At 31.8% G+C, this 16577-nt stretch overlaps 2 non-coding genes across 2 annotated transcripts; one reads left to right on the plus strand and one right to left on the minus strand.

Moving 5' to 3' along the window:
* Positions 1-745: 745 nt before the first annotated feature.
* TRNAT-UGU (transfer RNA threonine (anticodon UGU)) lies at positions 746-818 on the minus strand. The gene has a single exon. It is a non-coding gene; the product is annotated as a tRNA-Thr (tRNA).
* Positions 819-3661: 2843 nt separating this feature from the next.
* Positions 3662-3734, plus strand: TRNAF-GAA (transfer RNA phenylalanine (anticodon GAA)). Its single transcript has one exon. It is a non-coding gene; the product is annotated as a tRNA-Phe (tRNA).
* Positions 3735-16577: the final 12843 nt, after the last annotated feature.

Consider the following 16577-nt stretch of genomic DNA (forward strand, 5'->3'; position numbering starts at 1 on the left):
TCAAGTAATTGTAGTAAAACCTGACCTGTTGACCCTTTTGCTTTTCTGGCAATACGAACGTATTTAAGTAATTGTCGTTCTGTAAGGCCATAATGAAAACGCAATTTTTGTTTTTCTTCTAAACGAATACGATATTGAGATTTTTTACCGGAGCGCGATCGGTTTCTAAGATCGCTTCCGGCTCTAGGACTTTTACTAGTTAGTCCCGGTAAAGCCCCCAGACGGCGTATTTTTTTGAAACGAGGCCCTCGGTAACGCGACATAAAGACTCCTTATTAATTTGAATTTTATTGAAATTTCATAAACCTAAATTAAAACTGAACTAAATGAAGCGAAATCGACTGAAGGATTGTACTACAAATATTAATGAGATGAATTGGATCAATATCCATACTTTTTTGTATTGTATATAATGTATATTGTATATAATGTATACAAAAAATAGAAATTAAAATAAAATATATATAATATATAAATATATTAAATATAAAATATATATTAAATATAAAATATAAAAATTAAAATCTAAAAATTAAACCAAAAAAAGTTTCCTTTTTTTTTTTCTTGATTTATTCTGCAAAGATCTAACTCCTCCAATTTTATTCCTAATTGAAAGTTTCTACGACATAATAAACGGATCGTTGACCTTTGGAAAGAAAAGGGGAAAAAGCTTTTTCAATGTTCTTTGATTTCAAAAAAACATTATCAATCATGTAAAAAAGTAAAAAAGCAAACAAATAGAGAAAGCCGGCTATCGGAATCGAACCGATGACCATCGCATTACAAATGCGATGCTCTAACCTCTGAGCTAAGCGGGCTCAAATAATAGAAATTTTGTATCCATAGGAATTCAGCAAACTATTACGATCTTATCTATTAACTATCTATTAGTTATTCATAATTACTATGAATTATTAATATGAATTATAGACTAGAATTTAGAAAAACTAGAATTTTAAATTTTAAATGCCATATTTATGCCATACATAATTTATGCCATATTTAATATAATCATATTTAATATAATGATATATAATAATATATAATAATATATAATAATGGTAGATTCAATCTAATATTCAATCTAATATTGATAGAATATAATAATTAAGAATAGAATAATATAATTCTATTTGATTATATTTTAATCATTCTATTTGATTATATTTTAATCATATTAAAAATGATATTTTAATTTAATCATATTTTAATTTAATCATATTAATATTTAATAACATTATATTTAATAATATTAAATTATAATAATATTATTATAATTTAATTCTAATTTTATTATAATTATAAAAATTATAAAAATAAATTATAAATATATTTATAATTTTTATAATTATTTATTATTTATCTCTATATTATATATTTTTATTTTATATTTATTTTATTATATGTTATCTTTATTCTATTAGTCTATTCTATTTAGTATTCTATTCTATTTAGTATTATATTCTATTTAGTATTATATATATAATTTAGTATTATATATATATTAGTATAATATTAGTATACTAAGTATAATATTACTATATTTTTTATTTTATATTTTTAGTATTTTTTAGTATATTTTTAGTATATTTTACATTTAAATTATATATAATTTTTTTTTTTTATATAGATATAGATATAGATTTAATTTAATAGATAGATTTAATTTTAATATAGATAGATAGATTTAATATAGATTTAATTTATTTATATTTAATATTTATTTATATTTAATATAGATTTAATATATATTTAATTTATTTATATTTAGTTTAGAATTATAAATAGAGTCTAATAATTAGATAATTATAGTGAAAATATTTTTATGCATTTATATATAATTTATATTTATATATAATTTATATATATATTATCATTATATAAATGATACGTTATAAGTCTAAATAATTAGAATGAAACTTTGTTTTTTAGACTAACTAATTCGAATTATCTTCGAAGTCGAAATAGAAATGAATGGAATAATTAGTTCTAGCTATTATGCTATTATACTAGAAAATAAATAATTAATAATGAATAAATTTTAAAATGAATAAATTTTAATAATGAATAAATTCAATTTTCATTTTTATTTTTATTTTTTTAGTTATCTTATTATGGTTATATAGGATAGTCTAATAAAAGAATAAGAATAAAAATAAAATTAAAGAAAAAAGAAAAGATGCAACCCATAGAAATGAAATCCAGATCATAATGAGAGATGAGAGACTCCTTTCTTTTGTTTTCATTCATAAAGGCGGAAGCTAAGACGAAAAAAAAAAAAAAAATCGACCGTTCGAGTAAATTGCCTGAGAAAACTGAGAGTAAGGGGGGCATATATATGTTATGGAATATCCATCTATATTGAATTGCGAATACAGAAATGATAAAATATTTTCTGATTGGACCAAATAAATACGGGTCTCCGATAGAGACGAAAGAAGATAAACAAACAAGAAATAAAATAGGTAAAGACCCTTCGATATAAGAATCAGTATCTATATCTACTAAATTCAATACTAAATTCAACGGTTTTCGCATAAAAAGAAAGAAAATAAATAAATGAAAGAAAGGGGAAAGGAAGGGAAGGAGAAAGGGGGAAGGAAGTGCATCCTAATGAGATCCTAATCTCAAGACACAAAGGGGATATGGCGAAATTGGTAGACGCTACGGACTTAATTGGATTGGATTGAGCCTTGGTATGGAAACCTACTAAGTGATAACTTTCAAATTCAGAGAAACCCCGGAATGAAAAATGGGCAATCCTGAGCCAAATCCTATTATTTTACGAAAATAAACAAAGGTTCAACAAGCGAGAATAATAAAAAAGGGATAGGTGCAGAGACTCAATGGAAGCTATTCTAACAAATGGGGTTGACTGTTGGTAAAGGAATCCTTATATCGAAACTCCAGAAAGGATGCAAGATATACCTATATAAAATATAAAATAAATAGGTATACTAATGAAAAACCAAAAAAGACGACTCGAACCCGTATTTTTTTTATTTATATGCAAAATCAATTTATATGAAAAATAAAAAGAATTGTTGTGAATCGATTCCAAGTTGAAGAAAGAATCGAATAGAATATTCATTAATCAAATCATTCACTCCATAGTCTGATAAATCTTTTGAAAAACTGATTAATCGGACGAGAATAAAGATAGAGTCCCGTTCTACATGTCAATATCAATACCGACAACAATGAAATTTATAGTAAGAGGAAAATCCGTCGACTTTAAAAATCGTGAGGGTTCAAGTCCCTCTATCCCCAACCCCAAAAAGCCCGTTTGCTATCTATTTATTTTATCCTACCCTTTTTGTTAGTGGTTCAAAGTTCCTTATGTTTCTCATTCATCCTATTCTTTTCCATTTTACAAGCGTATCCTAGCAGAATTTTGTTCTCTTATCACAAGTCTTGTGATATGATATATTGTGATATATATATGATATACGTACAAATCAACACCCTTGAGCAAGGAATACCTATTTGAATGATTCATAATCCATATCATTACTCATACTGAAATTTACAAAGTCTTCCTTTTAAAGATCCAAGAAATTCCCCTTTTAATTTAATACTTTTTCGTTTTTTTTTTTGTTTTCATTTTTAAGTGACATAGACCCAAGTCATCTAGTATTATGAGGATAATGCGTCGGTAATGGTCGGGATAGCTCAGTTGGTAGAGCAGAGGACTGAAAATCCTCGTGTCACCAGTTCAAATCTGGTTCTCGGCGTATGATTAATTTGTATGAGTATCTACTCTACAAATTAATTGATATAGATCGACATAATACATACTTATCTAGCTAGCTATCTGGAAGTAAACCCTCTCTTTATTTATTTTTTTTTTTTTTTTTGTTTCTATTTTTTAGATGAGCAAAGAGTCTATTATAATTATAATGTAGTAAAAAAAATAAATAATGTAGTAAAAGAAAAAAATTTCATTATCTTTCCTCTTCTTTTTTATTTGTTCACGCTGTGGCTCCTCACATTCAAAAAGAATGTTAATACTTCATACATATTTAATTAAAAAAAAAGATTAAAATAGTTGGTTGAAAGGCCCAACCAAAAGTCTGGTCTAGAGGAGTTCAAGGATAGAAATAACCAAGACTCATCTCAGCTACAGTACAAATAGAATCCGATTCCCTTTCATTTATTTATTTGTATTCTCTTTCATATTCCATTTCTTCATTCCTTTCTATGTGACTCTCTAGAGTTCATCTAAGTGATGTGCGCGATACAAAGTTCACGGTATAGAACCCTTGTTGTTCATCCTATTGTCTCGGCTCGTCCGAAATAAAATAAAAAGGTATCTTCAAAAATCGAGAATTTCAATGATGTATTGTCTTTTATTTCTTTTTATTTATTAGCCTATCCATAAGAATACGAATGAAACCTCAATTCCTCCGTTTGAGCTAGAAGAGAATGTACAAATATTCCTTGAATATTTGAAGTTGTAATTAGTTTCTTATCATTCAATGAGCGTCTTGTATTTCATAAAAATTGGGGGCAATGTAATCCTTACGTAAAGGCCACCCTATCCAACTTTCGGGCATTAAGATACGTTTCAGTCGTGGATGATTCTCATAAGAGATTCCCAACATGTCATAAGATTCTCGTTCTTGAAAATCCGCACTTTTCCAAACCCAGAAAACAGACGGAATTCTAGGGTTACTCCTTGGAGCAAATACTTTTATACATACTTCTTCCGGTTGATCTACACCATACTCTATTCTCGTAAGATGATACACACTGGCTAACAGTCCGCCTGGTGCTACATCATAAGCACATTGGGAACGTAGATAATTGTAACCATATACATATAAAATAACAGCAATGGAATGCCAATCCTCGGGCTTTATTTGTAAAGTCTCTATTCCTTGGTAATCGAAGCCCAAAGATCTATGAACTAGCCCGTGTTTGACTAGCCAAACAGACAAACGGCCCTGCATCTTTTTTATCTCTCCCGCACTTTTCTTTTTTATTTGTAATTTGTATAAGATAAGTATTTCACATTTACGATGAAATCGAATTTATGAAGATTAATTCGTTGTTTGTTATTCTGTTTCTGAATCCTACCTAATTCACTAATTCGTGGGAAGATATTGAACTTTTGTAGTTGAAAAATGTTTCAGGAGGAATCTCTGAAGTAGATGGTGGTTGATAGAGTAATCCTTGATTATAATTTCCAGTATGAGTACTGCGTACAAGACAAAACTTGTGATTGGTAGTAAAACACCGATCCCCCTGTTGAGATCTAATTCGATCTTCATAGATTTCGCGAGATATTTTCTTACGAAGTTTTGTTATAGCATCTATAACTGCCTCGGGTTTAGGGGGACAGCCCGGCAAATAGACATCCACAGGAATTAGCTTATCGACTCCCCGAACAGTACTATAAGAATCAGTACTGAACATCCCTCCTGTAATTGTACACGCGCCCATAGCAATAACATATTTAGGTTCGGGCATTTGTTCATATAATCTCACTAAAGAGGGAGCCATTTTCATTGTTACTGTTCCAGCTGTTAAAATTAGGTCCGCTTGTCTAGGACTCGATCTTGGGACCAGCCCATAACGATCAAAGTCGAATCGTGAGCCTATTAATGAAGCAAATTCAATGAAGCAACAACTGGTACCATAAAGAAGCGGCCATAAACTGGAGAGTCTTGACCAATTTGAAAGATCATTTAATGTAGTTGAAATAACTGAGTTTTGGGTTGTTCGATCAAGTAAGGGAAATTCAATGGAATTCATACTCAATGTTATTATTATTTTTACTTTTTTCTTTCTTTTTATTATCTGAATATTCAGGAACTAAGACCATTCCAATGCTCCTTTTCGCCATGCATAAACTGAACCAACAATTAGGATAAGCACGAAAATTAAAGCTTCTATGAATACGGGTACCCCCAATACATCGAAACTCATTGCCCATGGATAAAGAAAAACCGTTTCAACATCAAAAACAACAAAAACTAGAGCAAACATATAATAACGGATTCGAAATTGTAACCAAGCATCGCCCATTGGTTCTATACCCGATTCATAACTAGAAAGTTTTTCTGGACCCTTTCTAATCGGGGCTAAAACTCCAGAAATTAGAAATGCCAAAATAGGAATAGCACTTGATATTATTAGAAATGCCCAGAAAATATCATATTCGTAAAGCAGAAACATAGACGAACTCCTATGAATGTGAAAAATAGACCGGATTAGTCGATTCGACCTGGAATTCATTGTCAAGTCATCCACAACTGTTTGTTTAGTCAAACCAACAATTCAGTTTGATCGAATCGTCTAGTTTCGTTTGTTTGCTGTTGCGTTTTAAGATTTATTGATTGGAATTAATCCTATTTACATTTCACTTATTTCGATTTAATTTCGATATAGTACTAATTTGTATTCGATATAGTACTAATTTGTATAGTAATAGTATAAATAGATATTTATACTATTACATTTATACTATTACATAGATATTTATACTATTACTATATAGTATAGTAGAATACTATACAAATCCAAAACAAGTAAAACTTTTTTGTTTTCACTTCATTTCGTATTTTTCTAAATAAAAGGAATTCTAATATATAACTAATATCTAATATGTATTAGAAATAAAAAAAAAAAAAAAAAACCTTTTCTCTTTTCTATTATCTTATTATCTATTATATATATAGAATATATATAGAATATAGAATAAATTTATATATATATTATATAGTATATTATATAGTTATATATAGAATATAGAATAAATTTATATATAGTTATATATAGAATACATTTTTTATTTTCTATCTATATTTTATAGATATTATATCTTTTTATAGATATTATCTATATATATATTATCTATATATATATATTTAATATATATTATATATATTTATGAGATTCTGTTGAAATGCGCTTTTGTTTTCAGTTTCTGAGCGATCTCCCTGTGAGCGAGCTTATGGGAATGATTTTAACCAAGCAACTGGAAGCGACCAGTTCCAATCAACAAAGAATACAATAATTAGGAAAAAAACTATACAACTTTTTTTATTTGTATTTGGATATTCTTTATTGTTTTAGTTTGCTTTAGTTTTAAGAATATTATTTTCATTTCATTTTTATTAATTTAATAAATATTTTTTTATTAATTTAATAAATATTTTAAATTAATAAAATATAAAAATTAATAAAATATAAAAATTAATAAAATATAAAAATTAATAAAATATAAAATAAAAATATAAAATATAGGGCTATACGGACTCGAACCGTAGACCTTCTCGGTAAAACAGATCGAACTGATTATTATCAAAATGATTCGACCTATTTCAAAGACCCAACATGCATTTTTTTGCATTGGGCTCTTTCATTAACTGATAGAAATATCAGTTAGTCTACCATATATATATTTTTTCTCTTAGAAAAAAAAGGAAGATGGTTCCATGTGCTCTGATTCATTACTGATACAGGAGCACTACCAAAGTGTTTCAAAGAAGGGAAAGTTTATCTTGACGTAGGTCTGCTTCTGGCCTAGATCAACCTAAGTTAAATGAAGTCTCTATCATCCTGATTAAAAAATCAAAGATGAAACTTCATACACCTTAAGATTCATAGGACGAAAAGAGAATTTTTGAGGTCCTTATACTCATTATGCCTAGCATTGAATAGACTGGGTATTCGCCCTATCAATATCTCAAATCAATGATAGGTTCGATTCGGATCCTGCTCCTGCCTAAACGGCACCCGAATCGAACCAAACCATTTGTCAGGCTATTGTTCTCTTGTTTTGTTCCTTCAAAGTAATGGAGTAAGACATCGATTTCTCAAAAGGATCAATTTTTTTTGATTGCATGATAGACTCCCCTGAAAAACATTGGCGCGCGTGTAAACGAGGTGCTCTACCTAACTGAGCTATAGCCCTTGTGTTTGTGATACATATTTTATCATATTATTTAGATAATTTCTTGTCAAGATGAATATTACATGATCCAACATCATAATCATACCTTTTTGGTCGGTTTGATTGGTATTGCTTAGAAGTAATATCGGATTTATAATCCATCGATGTGATAGGTCCCTTTTCTTTCTCTTTATGATTCCTTATGATAATAAATGACCTACTTAACTCAGTGGTTAGAGTATTGCTTTCATACGGCGGGAGTCATTGGTTCAAATCCAATAGTAGGTAGAACTTATTAGATACCATTGATCCCGGTGTCTAATAAGTTTTTCTACCCACCTTCTTTTATTGATTTTCTATCTTTTTCATCCTATTCTATTTCCGTTTTCAATTTTCAAATTTTTCGTTAGATCAAATTTCACTATTTCACTTTTGATTGTATTTGATTCTATTTAATCAGCAGAATAAAAATGGGATGTAGAAACGAAAGTTCTGTTTATACGGAAATTCTTTCGATTAACCAACTAGTTACGAAATCGCGTTGATAGCCTTTACTCGTGTCCTAGCCCATCTGAGAGCTAGATTTGCCTCAATTGTTTGCCTCTTGCCTTCAGCTTTCCTCAAGTTAGCTTCCGCTATTTCAAGAGCTTGCTGAGCTTCTTGTGGATCAATGTCACTACCCTTTTCCGCATCCTTTCCAAAAATAGTGATTTCATTATTGACTATTCTAGCAAAACCACCCATCAGAGCCATCGTTAACCATTGGTCGTTAAGGCGTATTCTCAAAATACCTATATCTACAACTGTGGCAATAGGCGCGTGATTTGGTAATACGCCAATTTGTCCGCTATTAGTAGATAAAATGATTTCTTTCACTTCTGAATCCCAAACAATTCGATTATGGGTGAGTACGCAAAGATTTAAGGTCATTTATTCAATTTGCTCTCCATTTCTAAGTTCGTAGCCTTCGCAGTAGCTTCATCGATGTTACCTACCAAATAAAAGGCCTGTTCAGGAAGACCGTCTAATTCTCCGGAAAGGATCAATTGAAATCCTCTAATTGTTTCTGCTAGGCCAACATATTTCCCCGGGGAACCAGTAAATACTTCCGCTACGAAAAAGGGTTGTGATAAGAAACGCTCAATTTTTCGCGCTCTTGCTACGGTTAAGCGATCCTCTTCGGACACTTCGTCCAACCCCAGGATAGCTATAATGTCCTGAAGTTCTTTGTAACGTTGTAAGGTTTGCTTAACCCTTTGCGCAGTTTCATAATGTTCCTTTCCAACGATTCGAGGTTGGAGCATAGTTGACGTTGAGTCTAAAGGATCTACCGCTGGATAGATACCTTTGGCAGCTAATCCTCTTGATAGTACGGTAGTAGCATCTAAATGCGCAAATGTTGTGGCAGGGGCAGGGTCGGTCAAATCATCCGCGGGTACATAAACTGCTTGAATAGAAGTTATGGATCCCTCCTTGGTAGAAGTAATTCTTTCTTGTAAAGAACCCATTTCGGTACTAAGGGTGGGTTGATAACCCACAGCGGAAGGCATTCTACCCAATAAGGCAGATACTTCGGATCCCGCTTGGACAAAACGGAAGATATTGTCTATAAATAGAAGTACGTTTTGTTTATTAACATCTCGGAAATATTCCGCCATAGTTAGGGCAGTCAACCCAACTCTCATACGAGCTCCTGGCGGTTCATTCATCTGACCGTAGACTAAAGCCACTTTTGATTCCGCAAGATTTTGTTCATTAATTACTCCAGATTCTTTCATTTCCATGTAAAGATCATTTCCTTCACGAGTACGTTCACCTACTCCGCCAAATACGGATACACCCCCATGAGCTTTGGCAATGTTGTTGATCAATTCCATAATGAGTACTGTTTTACCTACCCCAGCTCCCCCAAATAGTCCGATTTTTCCTCCACGACGATAAGGAGCTAAAAGATCGACTACTTTAATTCCTGTTTCAAAAATAGATAATTTTGTATCTAATTGTATGAAAGCGGGCGCAGGTTTATGAATAGGGGATGTTGTGCGAGTATCTACAGGACCTAAATTATCAACGGGCTCCCCAAGCACGTTAAAAATTCGTCCTAGGGTCGCTCCGCCGACTGGAACACTTAGAGGAGCTCCCGTGTTAATCACTTCCATTCCTCTCATTAGACCATCTGTAGCGCTCATAGCTACAGCTCTAACTCGATTGTTTCCTAATAATTGCTGTACCTCACAAGTTACATTAATTTGTTGACCGATGGTATCTCGACCCTTAACTACCAAAGCGTTGTAAATATTAGGCATCTTGCCCGGGGGAAAGGCTACATCCAGTACTGGACCGATGATTTGAGAAATACGTCCCAGATTTTCTTTTTCAAGCGTGGAAACTCCAGGAACAGAAGTAGTAGGATTTATTCTCATAATAAAATAAAGTGAAATATGTCAATTTTTTTTTTCGAAAATTTTCTAATAAAAAAAATCTTCGACAGCAAGTTGATCGGTTAATTCAATAAGAAATGGGGATTAGCACTCGATTTCGTTGGTACCATCCAATTGAATGCAATTCAATTGGATTGTTTCCTTATTCAATGAAGGAATTTTTAAGTTCAACCAACCTATTTGCAAAATATCAAGTGGATAAATAAATAACAATTTTGAGAGAGTCTTTCATTTGTCTATCATTGTCTTTCATTTGTCTATCATTATAGGCAATACCATCCATATTATCTATGGAATTCGAACCCGAACTCTATTTACGATTCCTTATTTCTATCTCATTAGCCCTTATTTCATTTCGTATTTTATTTTAGCATATCGATTTTTTTTTACGTCCAACCTATCCCCCCTTTTTCCATCTATATTCCTTTTTTTTCATTTCATAAACGAATTACGCATATTTTCACATCTAGGATTTACATATACAACATATATTACTGTCAAGAGTGAATTTCTTATTCTTTCTTATTTCTTATTATTGAATTTATATTATTTCTTATTTTATATTATTTCTTATTATCTTATTATCTTATTATTGATTATTATTGACTATTGACTTATTATTGAATTTATATTATTATAGTATTATCTTATTATTGACTATTGACTTATTATTGAATTTATATATTTTATATTTAATTTATATATTTTATATATATATTTTATATTTATAATTCTAATTATAATTATATATTTATAATATTTCTATTTCATTTATTTCATTTTCATTTCGATTCAAAAAAAAAGTAAGGAATTCTAAACTTGAAAAACACGGATTGGGTTGCGCCATACATATGAAAGAATATAGAATATGAAAGAATATAGAATAATGATGTATTTGGCGAATCAAATACCATGGTCTAATAAGGAACCTTTCGGATTAGTTGATAATTTTTTGAAAGATTTCTTCGAAAAGGTTTCATTAACTCCTAATTTATGCCGAGCAGACCTTGTTGTTGCGAAAATTTTCAATTCATGAGTTGTAGGGAGGGGCTTATGTCACCACAAACAGAGACTAAAGCAAGTGTTGGATTCAAAGCTGGTGTTAAAGAGTATAAATTGACTTATTATACTCCTGAATATGAAGTCAAAGATACTGATATCTTGGCAGCCTTCCGAGTAACTCCTCAACCCGGAGTTCCGCCCGAGGAAGCAGGGGCAGCAGTAGCTGCTGAATCTTCTACTGGTACATGGACAACCGTGTGGACCGATGGGCTTACCAGCCTTGATCGTTACAAAGGGCGATGCTACCACATTGAGCCCGTTGCTGGAGAAGAAAATCAATATATATGTTATGTAGCTTACCCCTTAGACCTTTTTGAAGAAGGTTCTGTTACTAACATGTTTACTTCCATTGTGGGTAATGTATTTGGGTTCAAAGCCCTGCGCGCTCTACGTCTAGAGGATCTGCGAATCCCTCCTTCTTATACTAAAACTTTCCAAGGCCCGCCTCATGGCATCCAGGTTGAAAGAGATAAATTGAACAAGTACGGTCGCCCCCTATTAGGATGTACTATTAAACCTAAATTGGGGTTATCCGCTAAGAACTACGGTAGAGCAGTTTATGAATGTCTACGTGGTGGACTTGATTTTACCAAAGATGATGAGAATGTGAACTCCCAACCATTTATGCGTTGGAGAGACCGTTTCTTATTTTGTGCCGAAGCAATTTTTAAAGCACAGGCTGAAACAGGTGAAATCAAAGGGCATTACTTGAATGCTACTGCGGGTACATGTGAAGAAATGATTAAAAGGGCCATATTTGCCAGAGAATTGGGAGCTCCCATCGTAATGCATGACTACTTAACAGGTGGGTTCACTGCAAATACTAGCTTGGCTCATTATTGCCGAGATAATGGTCTACTTCTTCACATCCATCGCGCAATGCACGCAGTTATTGATAGACAGAAGAATCATGGTATGCACTTTCGTGTACTAGCTAAAGCTTTACGTCTGTCTGGTGGAGATCATATTCACGCTGGTACAGTAGTAGGTAAACTTGAAGGAGAAAGGGACATAACTTTGGGCTTTGTTGATTTACTACGTGATGATTTTATTGAAAAAGATCGAAGCCGTGGTATTTATTTCACTCAAGATTGGGTTTCTATACCAGGTGTTCTGCCCGTAGCTTCGGGGGGTATTCACGTTTGGCATATGCCTGCTTTGACCGAGATCTTTGGAGATGATTCCGTACTACAATTCGGTGGAGGAACTTTAGGACACCCTTGGGGAAATGCACCGGGTGCCGTAGCTAATCGAGTAGCTTTAGAAGCATGTGTAAAAGCTCGTAATGAGGGACGTGACCTTGCCCGCCAGGGTAATGAAATTATCCGCGAGGCTGGCAAATGGAGTATGGAACTAGCTGCTGCTTGTGAAGTATGGAAGGAGATCAAATTTGAATTCGAAGCAATGGATACTTTAGATAAATAAAATTTGAATTCGAAGCAATGGATACTTTGTAATCCAGTAATTACTGTTGGTTTGTTGAATTGCAATTAAACTCGGCCCAATCTTTTACTAAAAGGATTGAGCCGATCCTAAAGATTGGTGTATTCTTTTCTATCCTATTCGTTCCGTGTTGGAATAGAAACTTATTGTATTAGTAGACGAGATTTTATTGTATTAGTAGACGATATTTTACGAAAAAGGTTCTTGATAGGAGAAAAATTTCTTTTTTCAATTTTTTCAGTGCGAATTTTACACAACATAGGGAAATCGCTATTTCTAATTGAAAATTTATATTTATAATTGAAAAGAAAAAAGTAAAGTATCATATATCATATATAATGAACTGATACTCCAGGTTCTCACAAACGAGAATCCTTTACTTCAATATTCACTCATTATTAGTTTAATGATTGTATCCATTATGCGTATTCCGATAGGAAATAAATGATTTTTTTTTTTTCATCAAATGACTATTCATCTATTATACTTTACATCTAAATAGAGGCAAGAAAACTCTATGGAAAAATTATGGTTCAATTTTATCTTGTCTAAGGGGGAATTAGAATACAGATGTGGGCTAAGTAAATCAATGGATAGCCTTGGTCCTATTGAAAATACTAGTGTAAACGAAGACCCGGTTAGAAATGATATGGATAAAAACATTCATGGTTGTAGTGACAGCTCTAGTTATTACAGTAAGGTTGATCATTTAGTTGGCGTCAAAGACATTCGGAATTTCATTTCTGATGACACCCGAATTAGGGTTTTAATTAGGGATAGTAATCAGGATAATGATAGTAATCAGGATAATTATTCTCTATATTTTAATAGTGAAAATCAAATTTTTGAGATTGACAATGACGATCCCCACTATGATTTTAACTTGTATGATACTAACTATAGTTGGAATAATCACATTAAGAGTTGTATTAACTCTTATCTTCGTTCTCAAACCTGTATTGATAGTTCCATTTTAAGTGGTAGTGACAATTACAATGATAGTTATATTTATAATTGCATTTGTGGTTACATTTGTGTTGAAGGTGGAAATAGTAGTGAAGACAATGGTTTAACTCTAAAAGAAAGTTGCGCAAATGGTAATGATTTAACTCTAAAAGAAAGTTGCGCAAATGGTAATGATTTAACTCTAAAAGAAAGTTGCGCAAATGGTAATGATTTAACTCTAAAAGAAAGTTGCGCAAATGGTAATGATTTAACTCTAAAAGAAAGTTGCGCAAATGGTAATGATTTAACTCTAAAAGAAAGTTGCGCAAATGGTAATGATTTAACTCTAAAAGAAAGTTGCGCAAATGGTAATGATTTAGAAAGGCCTAAAGATTTCAAGCATTTGTGGGTTCTATGCGAAAATGAAGATTGTTATGGATTAAATTATAAGAAATTTCTTAAGCCAAAAATGAATATTTGTGAATACTGTGGATATCATTTGAAAATGAGTAGTTCAGATAGAATCGAACTTTCGATTGATCCAGGTACTTGGGATCCTATGGATGAAGACATGATCTCTCTGGATCCCATTGAATTTCAGTATGACGAAGATGGTATTGATTATGATCCATTTCAGTCTGACGAAGATGGTATTGATTATGATCCATTTCAGTCTGACGAAGATGGTTCTGACGAAGCTGACGAAGATGGTTCTGACGAAGCTGACGAAGATGGTTCTGACGAAGCTGACGAAGATGGTTCTGACGAAGCTGACGAAGATGGTTCTGACGAAGCTGACGAAGATGGTTCTGACGAAGCTGACGAAGATGGTTCTGACGAAGATGGTATTGATTATGATCCATTTCAGTCTGACCAAGAAGAGCCTTATATGGATGGTATTGATTCTGATCCATTTCAGTATGACGAAGATAAAGTTCAGTATGACGAAGATAAAGTTCAGTATGACAAAGATAAAGTTCAGTTTGACAAAGATAAAGTTCAGTATGACAAAGATAAAGTTCAGTTTAACAAAGATAAAGATGGTATTAATTATGATCCATTTCAGTTTAACAAAGATAAAGATGGTCTTGATTCTGATCCATTTCAGTATGACGAAGATAAAGTTCAGTATGACAAAGATAAAGTTCAGTTTGACAAAGATAAAGTTCAGTTTGACAAAGATAAAGTTCAGTTTGACAAAGATAAAGATAAAGATGGTATTGATTATGATCCATTTCAGTTTGACAAAGATAAAGATGGTATTGATTCTGATCCATTTCAGTATGACGAAGATGGTATTGATTCTTATCCGTTTGAGTATGACGAAGATGGTATTGATTCTGATCCGTTTGAGTATGACGAAGAGCCCTATAAAGATCGTCTTGATTCTTATCAAAGAGAGACAGGATTAACTGAGGCTATTCAAACAGGTACGGTGTCAACTAAACGGTATTCCTATAGCAATCGGGGTTATGGATTTTCAGTTTATGGGGGGTAGTATGGGATCCGCAGTAGGCGAGAAAATCACCCGTTTGATCGAATATGCTACCAATAATTTTTTGCCTCTTATTCTAGTGTGTGCTTCCGGAGGAGCACGCATGCAAGAAGGAAGTTTGAGCTTGATGCAAATGGCTAAAATATCTTCTGCTTTATATGATTATCAATCAAATAAAAAGTTATTTTATGTATCAATTCTTACATCTCCTACTACTGGTGGAGTGACCGCGAGTTTTGGTATGTTGGGGGATATCATTATTGCTGAACCCAATGCCTATATTGCATTTGCGGGTAAAAGAGTAATTGAGCAAACATTGAATATAACAGTACCTGAAGGTTCACAGGAGGCTGAATATTTATTCCATAAGGGTTTATTCGATCCAATCGTACCACGTAATCCTTTAAAGGGTGTTCTGAGTGAGTTATTTCAGTTCCACGGTTTTTTTCCTTTGAATCAAAATTCAATCAAGTAGAGTCTTAAGTTAAATTATTTTCTTTGTAGTGAAAAGGCAGTTAGTTAGTTTATCAGAATCAAAGTCAAAGCCCGCATAATGGGCTTTGACTTTGTGACATAAAATGGAATTGTCGAAAAACGAATTTTATCTTGCTCTATTGCGTATGTTTATATAATTCAAATATAGAAAAAATATAAATATAGAGTTTTGCATCTTTCTATATCTCCCGAGAATTCTATTTTTACTAAAAATCCCTGTTCTTGGATCGGATTCTAACGAATCGAATCTTTCGACAATTTGTAATAAACTCTTTCTCAATTTGTAATAAACTCTTTCTTTATTAAATTCAAATTAGAAATTAAAATTAGAAGACAAGAACAATAGAATAATAATAATAAGAAAAGTAGGAATAAAGTAAGATAATAAAGAAAGTGGATTATCTTATCATACACCTATTTTATTTCATTTAGAAAGATGGGCAAGTCCCTTTATTTAATTCTACATTCCTTGCACTTATTAGATAAGATATATATATTAGATATATATACTCGCTTAGATATACTTAGTATTTAGATATACTTAGTATTTAGATATACTTAGTATAATATTTAGATATACTTAGTATTTAGATATACTTAGTATAATATTTAGATATACTTAGTATTTCGATATACTTAGTATAATATTTAGATATACTTAGTATAATATACGAATTATAATATAATTATTATAAGATATATTTATAACTAACTTTATAACTAACAATATAACAATAACAGGTACGAATATTAAATTGAGGTACCCATTTTATGACAATTCCCTCTATTTTTGTGC

The sequence above is a fragment of the Durio zibethinus genome, unplaced genomic scaffold (assembly GCF_047325235.1).
Source record: "Durio zibethinus cultivar Kanyao isolate XHJ-2024 unplaced genomic scaffold, ASM4732523v1 HiC_scaffold_102, whole genome shotgun sequence".
Classification (NCBI taxonomy): Eukaryota; Viridiplantae; Streptophyta; class Magnoliopsida; order Malvales; family Malvaceae; genus Durio; species Durio zibethinus.